Source organism: Myotis davidii, unplaced genomic scaffold (assembly GCF_000327345.1).
Source record: "Myotis davidii unplaced genomic scaffold, ASM32734v1 scaffold2685, whole genome shotgun sequence".
NCBI classification, from domain to species: Eukaryota; Metazoa; Chordata; class Mammalia; order Chiroptera; family Vespertilionidae; genus Myotis; species Myotis davidii.
The window spans coordinates 57782-68823 of record NW_006296245.1 but is presented as its reverse complement, the minus strand read 5'-3'; the positions used below and the strand labels follow the sequence as shown (position 1 = coordinate 68823).

At 38.3% G+C, this 11042-nt stretch overlaps 1 pseudogene; it reads left to right on the top strand.

Moving 5' to 3' along the window:
- The first annotated feature begins 5721 nt into the window (after positions 1–5721).
- LOC107184308 lies at positions 5722–10017 on the top strand (annotated as a pseudogene).
- Positions 10018–11042: the final 1025 nt, after the last annotated feature.

The window sequence follows — 11042 nt, the reverse complement described above, 5'->3', positions numbered from 1 at the left end:
TTTGCTCTCTTCCTATTATTAATAAACTAGCTAATTATGATGATAATACCTGGAGCTCAAGTACCCATAATGCAAAAAAAAGGCCACAAGTCTTAGAATCAGAGTTACACGGAGGCTAGAGCAGGACTCTGTCTGAATAACTGGAGAAAATCCTGGTCTACCTGCCTCCAGATATTTTAATAAATGCAGAATACACTTCTTATGGTTTGACCTAGGCATAGTTTGGATAAAATACTAGTATATCTTATATGTATGTTAGCAAAGATCCAATTATAGTCAAGAGGCTTTAGTTTCATTTGAACCAAAATGAAGACCAAACTTCAGCTTAAATGAGCTCATAAAGTACTACAGACATTCCCTTGTTCCCCCTTTAACTCCCTCCATTCCACTCTTGCCCCACCCACAGGCCTTCACCACACCATTGTCTGTATCCATGGGTTAGGCATATATACATGTAAGTTCTTTGGTTAATCATTCCTGCACCTCCCCCATCCCACCTTCCCTCTGAGATTCATCAGTCTGTTCCATGCCTCTGTATCTATTTTGTTTGTCACTTTTTTTGTTCATTAGATTCCACTTATGAGTGAGATCATGTGATACTTGTCTTTCTCTGACTGGCTTATTTTGCTTAGCATAATACTCTCCAGGTCCCTCCAAGTTATCTTAAAGCGTAAGAGATCCTTGTTTTTTACTTCTGCATAGTATTCTATTGTGTAAATGTACCATATCTTTTTTATTTACTCATCTACTGTTGAGCATTTAGGGCTATTTCCAGATCTTAGCTATTGTTTTTTTTTTTTAAATATATTTTATTGATTTTTTACAGAGAGGAAGGGAGAGAGATAGAGAGTTAGAAACATCGATGAGAGAGAGACATCGATCAGCTGCCTCCTGCACATCTCCCACTGGGGATGTGCCCGCAACCCAGGTACATGCCCTTGACCGGAATCGAACCCGGGACCCTTCAGTCCGCAGGCTGACGCTCTATCCACTGAGCCAAACCGGTTTCGGCCAGATCTTAGTTATTGTTAAATAATGCTGCTATTGTATGTTCCTTGACTAGAGATCAACCTGCAACTTTAGCTTATTAGGGCTATGTCCTAACCAACTGAACTTACCAGCCAGGGCTTACCCCTGTACTTATTAAAAAGAAAAAGAGGAAAATAAGAATTAGTTAAGATATTTCTTAAAATTTCTTTTAATAGCCTTATTCATATCTTAAAATTAGTTTAAGGTACTCCAAATATTTTTTGAATTATGATAAATTATTATTAACCATAAGTGAAATTATGAATATGCATTTCTTATACAAATCATTATCTTCTTTCTTATGAAAGTGTAGAAGTTTTCTCCATGCCCACAAGAGCCTATTCTCTTCATATTTATATAGATCAGTAGGCCTCAAGTTTTGACTTCACAATACCTTTATACTTTTAAAGTCATTGAAGACTTTAATTAGGTTTGTTTGTGTGTGTTATATTTATTATATCTGGCTTAATGGAGGAAAACCACACTTTTTAATATCCACTTCTTCAGTCATACTGCCTAGATATAATGTTTTGGTAGTTGTATGCAATGATAACCCATTCTCAAAGAGGAATAGCTGAAAAAGGGCCGTCCTTCTCATACAATTCTGGGTATTCTTTGATACTATACCAAAACTCAACAAGCGGAATTTTCTTAAATTATCATTGCAATGTGAAATCACAAATCATGTGAACTTAATGAACTTTTTTACATTCAAATCCATTTGTTTGTCTTTCCCACTGAATGGATATTTTACCCAGGCATGAATTTGTAACATTATGTATTGCTCATTTGGAAACTATTTACTCAATTTCCAGATATTTTTAGTTTTGACACTTCCCATTATAGATCATAAAAGTAAGTTTTATATTAAAATTTATCAGAGATATCTTAAGTATTAAGAAGTTATAAAACTAATGATTTCAGATAAAGCTTTTCAAGATTCTCATTTCACTTGAAACCTTGAATTTTATCATGAGTTAAAAAGATACTGAGCTGTTTTTCTTAAAATGCAGGAAGAATCAATTATATTATTTAAAAATAAATTCTGCTAAGTTACCAAATCTGACCCAGGCTCACATTCCTCAGGGTGTGGAGTTTAAAAATTCAATGACTACTAGTGCAGTTTTGTGTCATTGTTATTATATGTAATCAGTTATCACCAGTCATACCCACCACTATTTTGTATCATCACTGGAAATATCAACACAGGTAACAAAAGTAATTAGTGTATTAGTATGAAAGTAGTTTTGGTCTTATGGACCCACTAAAATGGGTCTTGCTCCCACATAAGTCAACAAACTGCCCTTAGAAAATGGCTGTAAAGCACACTATAAATGCGGTAATATATATATTTGCATCTATATTATTGCTTAATAGCCTTATTCATAATAGCAACTTAGAATGCTAAATTTAATTAATAAAAATTGTTAATTAAACACAAGCCCTTGATAGCATTTTCTAGAGGATAGAAAAACTTCTTTAAGAATAAGAGAAATTAAAAAAACTTGTTTCAAATTATTTTATTCTATTACATTTCTAGAACAATAAATTTCTAGAACAATGAATTATTTCATGGTTAAACTTTTAATTCACCTGAGACTCAACCTACCAAACAACAAATTCCAACTTTCAATTTCAATCCTATTATATATGTTCAATTGCATGTCTTGAAACACAACAAATAATTTATTTCTTTGCTTCTTTATTCTAAGAAAATAGAACAATATAAAATATACATTTATAAAATGGAATGTCAGCACAAATGACACATACTTTAAACATAACCAAAATTAGTTTATATAACTTCAGTATTAGTTTATTGCAAAAGAAAAGCCTTAACATATGTCATTGATATTGATATGCTAAATATAGAAATATTTAAAGTCTTCTCCATTGCTTCCCTGAAGCTGAGAATTTTAGCATGCACAGTGAATTCTTTAGTATAATTGAAAAGGATGGCTTACAATAAGAATTTGATAATCAATTTTAGAATACAACTCTGTAGTCATATTATGTAATTAGTTATCAATGAAAAAGTACTTGGAAAATGTGCATTAAGTTTCAGATTCTAATTAATGTTGTTTATTGATTTTAAACTTTATGTACATATAAAACCTTTTATGGATTTGCTTTTAAAAAGAAGATGATTCTCGAAAGTGATTTAGAGGAATATTTGCAAGTAAAATTCTGTTATTTATTTTTATCTATAATAGTACCAATTAAAGTAGTATTTTCTGTTAAATATTCATAAGTGGTGCATCTCTGAGTGATATTGAGAAAAAGGCAAATGACAGGCTGATCTTATACAACTATGCAATTAATATAATTTACCCTTACTTCTTTTTTTCTAAAATATATTTTATTGATTTTTTACAGAGAAGAAGGGAGAGGGATAGAGAGTTAGAAACATTGATGAGAGAGAAACATCAACCAGCTGCCTCTTGCACACCCCCTACTGGAGATGTGCCCACAACCAAGGTACATGCCCTTGACTGGAATCAAACCTGGGACCTTTCAGTCCGCAGGCCGACGCTCTATCCACTGAGCCAAACTGGTTAGGGCAACCCTTACTTCTTTATAATTTCAATTAGACCTCAAATTAATTGATGAGAAATTTCTTTGTTTTTTTATATGGAAATTAAATAAAAATAATAAAAGTATTTTATATAGGATTATAAAATAGAACAGTAGTCAGTTCAATGCACATGTAATTTTAAATGCTATTAGGAAGTAAGAAAAATAGTAATTCAGCATATTCTTCTTATTACTTTTACTTTCTAATCTAGATATTGCTATACCCTGAGAAGATTTGTATATTCTCTGGAACAGGTGGGAATCCAGAACTTGGTAATACTAAATTGCAAGAAATTATTAGCAATAATCACATTATATTATTATCCTTTTTAGATATCACTCATATTGTCAAACTTTGATCTAATTGCCATATTACTTTTTTCTACTCCTTTCCTATATTAGTTACTAATACACGAAAAGAAAATGCATTTGTAATTTTTTTTTCATTTGAATGTCAATTATATAAACCTTTATATCAAACCTGCGATTAATTTATCTTAATTTTTTACTTTTATGAATGAGGAGTGGAGTGTATGAGAAAATATAAAGACTTTGGTCAATGGAATTTGTTTTATGTGTTAATTTTATTTTTTAATTTTCCCAGCTTTATTAAAGTATAATTGAAGAATAATTTTTTAATATATTTAAGGCATATAACAAGATGTTTTTTTATTGTTTCTTAAACATGCACTTAATGCTAGGTTTTGGAATGAATTGGAGGAGGGGGTAATGGTGAATTGTTATTCAATAGGTATAAAGTTTCAGTTATGCAAAATGAATAAATTTTAGAATTCTTAGTTTTTGCCTATATGTAAGAACATTGCTTTGTATACTTAAACATTTGTTAATGAATTTGATCTCATTTTAAATGCCTTACCACAAAATAAATTAAATGGGACTGAAAATGTCCTTGATTTTAGAGTCATGGCAATGAACTAAAGCATTTATATGTATGAGGCTTTTTAAGAAAGCGGTAGAGCCCTAACCGGTTTGGCTCAATGGATAGAGCATCTTTTGAAGGGTCCCAGGTTCTATTCCGGCCAAGGGCATGTACCTTGCTTGAGGGCACATCCCAGTGGGAGGTGTGCAGGAGGCAGCTGATCGATGTTTCTCTCTCATCGATGTTTCTAACTCTCTATCCCTCTCCCTTCCTCTCTGTAAAAAAATCAATAAAATATATTTTTAAAAAAAGAACTTAGAACTTAAAAAAAAAGTGATAGAGTGAGAAAATCCAACATGTTCAGGGAGGTATAAATGTCACATGCTCTCACTCACTTGCGGAATATAATGAACAATATAATCTGATGAACAAAAATAGAACCAGAGACACTGAAGCATGGAACAGATTGTCCCAACTATGAGGGAAGGCACGGGGGGAGAGGGGAGGCAGGGCAGGTAAGAGATCAACCAAAGGACTTGTATGCATGCATATGAGCATAACCAATGGACACAGACAGTAGGGGGGTGAGGGCATGTGCTGGGGAGCAGCCTGGGAAAAGTCAAAAAAGGAGACTCATGTAATACTTTAAACAATAAAGAATTTAAATTTTTTAAAAAATGTGGTAGAGTGTAAGCCATTTCTAAGTGGATTGATGAATGACTAGAGGGTGATAAAACAGAAAGCACCCAAGAAGGGTCCAATGAAAGGAAGAGCTTAAATCCAAGAGTTCAGTATAGGCAATAGACCCTTTAACAATGCTACCCTAATTTCTAATCCTATATAATAAATGCCCAGTGACCGAAATGGCAGAATGACCAGAATGACCACAGACCGGAGACCAGAACCACCATGGCCTCTCTCCTGGGCTGGTCCCGCCCCGCAGCAAGTGGTTAGGGGCAATCAGGCAGGCAGGCAGAGTGGTTAGGGGCGATCAGGTAGGCAGGTAAGTGGTTAGGGGTGGCGAGGCAGGCAGGCAGAGCCCCAGGATCAATAGCCTCGAAGAAGGAGACCCAGGCCGCCCACCACAGCTTGTGGAGGGAAGCTTGGTGGCTGCTACTGGGTGGCGCTGGTGGCGGCCGGCACCACACTGGCTCCTGAGTGGGCATGGTTCCTGCACCCTGGACCAGGCCCCGGGGTCGCCACCTCCCCCGAGGCTTCTGAAAGGCTAGACTGCCACTCCTCCTGTTATGATGCCTGGACAGATCCTGGACCCCTTCTATGACTGCGGGATCTCTGCTAGGGCTGGGCCCCCTGACCAGACTCCCCAGCTTGGCCTAACTGCAGAGGAGCTGAAATACGCTGGCATCCGTAACTCTAGGGCCATGATCACCTCTTTGCACTTCCTGGAGGTGAAAGTGGGCAAGAGGCCTCAGCTTATGAAAAGTGAGCTAGATGAGGAAGAGGAGAGGAGAAAAAGGTGCCAGGAAAAGAAGAAAGTGGAGGCAGCCCCCTGACAGAACAAGAAGAAGGAGCGGAGGAGTATCTGCAGTGGGAATCTGAGTGGCTAGAGCTCATGAATGCGGAGCTGAAAACCCAGATGGAGAAGCTGAAGCAGGAGCGGCAGCAGCTCATCCTGATGCTCAGCCGGCATCGCCCCAACTGCATCGTCAGGACCGACAGCGTTAAGACCCCCGACTCAGAAGGCAACCCACTGCAGGAGCAGCTGGAGAAGAGTGGCCATGGGCTGGGAGGGGGAAGAGGAAGGGGAGGAGATGAGAAGAGGGAGGAGGAGGAGGGTCCCAGAGGGCTCTTCCTTGCTGCATGAAAAACTCTTCAGTGAGGCTCAGCACAGCCAGCATCAGCCAGGCGTTTTTGTGAAACTCAGATCAGCCACACCAGGGGAAGAAATCCAGGCTGATGAAACCCAGGACTAAGTGCTGAGACCAAAGTAGTCCTGGCGTGGGGGGGTTGGGGGTTGGGGTGGGGTGTAAGGGGGGCTATTCTGCCTGGGGCCAGGCTTGCAGGAGGCAGGACAGAGGCTCTGGGCCAGTAAGACGCCCAATCAGGCAGCTATGGGCACTTCTCTGGCCTTTCCGCCAGGGCACCCACCCTAAGGATTTCCGAGCAGCCAGGAAAAGCCATGAGTTGCAACCAAAATTAGTCTGAGTATGGAATTCAGAGTGAAACTGCAATCTTCCTGCCCCCAGCCCTGACCCTCACTCTGACCCTGATGCAAGCACCCACCATGGTCCAGCTCAGTCCTGCCCGGAGTAGCAGCAGGGGCACACCCTCACAGCCCTGCTGGAGTTGCAGTGGGCATGAGGCACAGGCGCCCTTCCAAAGCACATACTCGCTGAATGTTTACAGACTGGCTGTCCTGGCAGGGCTTTCAACTGCACATTTTTTTATACAAGATATATATAAATGGATTTCTATAATCACTGAATGTGATACAGTACAGCCTATCCTCTGGTTACGTCAGACTCCACGTACATCATTTTGTGGTTACGTCGCCATCTCCCATTTATTTATAAACAAAAAAGTTCCATCATTTTGACGTATGTACATATGTGCTTCATGTTTTTTATCATTTATTTACCACAAGTAAAGGTCAGGAATTGTTATCTTTCTTTATTTTTTTTTCACTGTTTCACTTCACTATTGCTGTGTATGTGCTCCATGTGAGTGACGTAGGTGCTTATGTAGGTGGGTTCTGACTAAATTGTGACAGGTTGTGCCCTAGGAATGGATCTCCAACGTAACCTGAGGACCTACTGTATAAATATGCTATGGTTTGTTTGTTACAAACAGACATTTAGCAGTATGGCTGTTGTGTGTAACTTCCAAGTACTGTATTCTCTGGTGTTGGGGGTGACAGGGGTGGGGGTGCGGTGCATTTCCATCCTAGTAAACCTTTCATAGTCCTCAGTTCTGTATCGCTCAATAAACATTGCTCTTACTTAAAAAAAAAGAGAAAGAAAGAAAGAAAGAGGGAGGCCAGTGGTGCTGCAGCGGGTGGGCGGGACCTCCCTCTGCAGGGTGATCAACCTGGGGGCCCCACCGTCAATCACCCCACAGAGGGAGACCCAGGCCAGTCAAGTGATCCCACCCCATGCCTGTGGCCTGCAGAGGGAGGCTACTGGTGGCAGAGGACGGGAGGGCAGTGCTGCACAGATGGCAAGCAGTGGCATCAGCAGGGGCAGGGCCAGCTGCCTGCAGCAAGGGGAAGGAAAGCCCTGATAGGCCCTGATCTCAGGCCAGGCCTAGGGACCCTACTCAAGGGGTCCCGGATTGTGAGAGGGTGCAGGCCGGGCTGAGGATGCCACCCCTGCCCCCAGAGCACGAATTTTCATGCATTCAGCCTCTAGTATTAAATAAAAATATTAATAGTTTTTAAACATTAAACAAGTGTTGCAGATCACATACAGGAAGTTCTGAAACAGAAACTTTTGGAGGCTGGAAACTCAGATCAGGACATTTGACTTGTCAGGTTTTGCTCAACCTACATTTTTCCCCTGCCAGTGTACGCACTTAACTAATAGACTTAGCAAACCACATTAAAGAAGTCAATGTAATACTGCTTGTACCATTCTTAATATAGTTTATAATATCAATAGGGGATCCTAGCGAAAATGTTACTTCTGAGAATCACTTAGCATTTTATGAAAATTTACAAAATACCAGAATACTGAAATGATCCATTATTATAACTCTGGGTACTTAACTAGATTTTATTTAGAATTTTTATTTTAATCACTTATTTATTGATTATATATCTATAATATGGAGTTTTAGGTGGCACTTACAAAGTTGGTACACACATTTATGCAAATGTCAATATATATGTATATACCTGCATACACATTTTTTAAATATCTCTTAGGAATAACAGTATTTTCTATTATCTCTTTATTTGTGAGGCACATGATAGGTATTATTTTTTAAAATATATTTTTACTGATTACAGAGAGGAATGGAGAGGGAGAAAGGGATAGAAATATCAATGGTAAGAAAGAAACATTGCCCTAACCGGTTTGGTTCAGTGGATAGAGCGTCGGCCTGCAGAATGAAGGGTCCCAGGTTCGATTCTGGTCAAGGGCATGTATCTTGGTTGCGTGCACATCCCAGTAGGAGGTGTGCAGGAGGCAGCTGGTAGATGTTTCTCTCTCATTGATGTTTCTGACTCTCTATCCCTCTCCCTTCCTCTCTGTAAAAAATCAATAAAATATATTTTTTTAAAAAGAGAAAGAACCATTGATCAGCTGCCTCCTGCACACCCCCTACTTGGGACCAAGCTTGCAACCCAGGCCGGTGCCCTGACCAGGAATGGAACGGTGACCTCCTGGTTCATAGGTCAATGCTCAACCACTGAGTCACACTGGCCAGGCAAACACCAACTTTTTAAAAACAATTTGTGGGCAAATTTTATTTTTAGTAAGTTCCTTGAAGTCAAATGTGGAAAATTTTCTTTTGGTATTGAATTTTACTTCAACTTTACTAAGATTTACCCTTTTATTTTCTTTTTTAAAATACAAGTTAGAAAATAATTTTAAGGAGAAAATCAACAGTGAGCTCAGCATAATAAGGTATACTAATGGAAGCAGAGTTTTAAAAATACATATTATATTTTATGACATGATAAGACATGGAAGGGCAGACCAAGAGAGTCAGGACACAGGGTCTGAGACAGACTGTTGGGACAAATTAATCTAGGCTAGCTGTCACACTGTACACATTCAAACTGATCATTTCATTTGATTGGATTTTATTAACTCTAAGAAAGTCTAACCAAGTATAGTATCTGGAAATTATAAAACCTGCTAAATGTGGTCTATCTAGGAAAATACATGGCATAGGGAAAATGCAGTAAAATGGGGATGAGTTGGAGCCATGGCAGAACAGTGACGAAGGCTGGGCAAGCCGTTGCTGCCTCTCAGCAGTTAGCAGAGGCCTTGTCCCCAGGCTAGATTTCAAGACCAAGACTCAAATTTCTGAGCACTGGGCAATGTTCAGAGTTATGAGGGGCTCCCATCTCGGAATTACACAGTGTTTATATGAGACATTGGCTTAGGCATATGACAGGAATTTAGTAGCATAACTGAACTAAAGTTGGGGAAATGAACAGAGTTAAAAACCTATCCATATTATCTAAGTTGAACTAAAATGATAATTTTCAATTTACAGAGAAAATAAAAACTTCTCAGAAGCATAATTTGTATTGTTGATTAGTCTTTCTGGTCCACTGGAGACTTTAATGAGATTTATCTAGGGTTAAGTGGAGTTTATAAAGAATTCTGATAGTATGGATTCCAGACTGACTTCTTACTCATATTTCTGGGGTAAAAATCTATTTGACATTTAATACCTTGGGTTCTGGTAGAAAACTTAGTGTATGGTGAATGTGAATGAAATGGCGTCTTGCACACAGAAGATTAGGAACAATCTTTTACATCTCATGTTATATTCTTCCACCTGTAGAAAAACTAAATATGGGACTTTCATTTATTGCATTGCACAAAGAGAAGTTACAGTAAGCAAAACTAGATATAACGATTATATAAAAAGATGTAAAATATTCTAGCTCATCCATGAATATGATGTATGAAAACTATAAATTCTGGTTTAGTCATTTTAGAAAATGTGCTAAAAGTGGCTATCAGAAGTAGGGACCTAGTTTTTCTATTAGTTAAGAGAATTCATGGAAGCTTCTTAAGGGAGAAAAAACAAGTAATAACTTGGATTAATGGATCAATGGTGTGTCTCTTTACACTTACTTATTGTACGTTAAACAAAAAGACAAATGTCATTTATGTTTATTCAGTTTGTAGATTAGAAATAATAACTGGGAATTGGCACATTTTTGCAAAATCTCATAGTACTGGATTAAACTTTCTCTTGTAACAAATGGCCACAAACTTAGTTGCTTTAAATAAAGAAATGTTATTACTCTATTCGTGAGGTAGGAGGTACAAAACGGGTTTCATGGGACTAAAAGCAAGGTTGTGACATGACTGTGTTCCTCTGGAAGCTCTAGAAGAAAATCCACTTCCAGATTGTAGAGGATCCCTGCAGTTCTCGGCTTCTGTCTTCCATTTTCAAAGCCAGAAAGGTAGCATCTTCAAATTTCTCCGATTCTGCGATTCTGCTTCTGTGCTCACATCTCTTCCTCTGACACTTTTAAGGATTCTTGTAATAACATTTGGCCAACCCCGATAATCCAGGATAATCTTCCTATCCCAAGGCGATTAATGTAATCACACTTGCAAAAAACAAAACAAAACAAAACAAAAACTTTTTTACTATGTAAGATAACATAGTCACAAGTTCCAGGGTTTAGGATATAGACATTTTGGAAGAGTCATCATCGTGCCTGCCTCAAATAAATATGTTCCTTTTCCATTAAACAATGTATTCATGTATTGTCCTATCTTATTAAAAAATGAAGAAAAATATTTTATGAATTCCAACACCTATTTAATGAAGCCTCCTTAACAAGATCCTCATTATCACTTTTTCCTTGGATACCTGAATCCTCCTTATGCCTGAGTTCCTTGTTAGC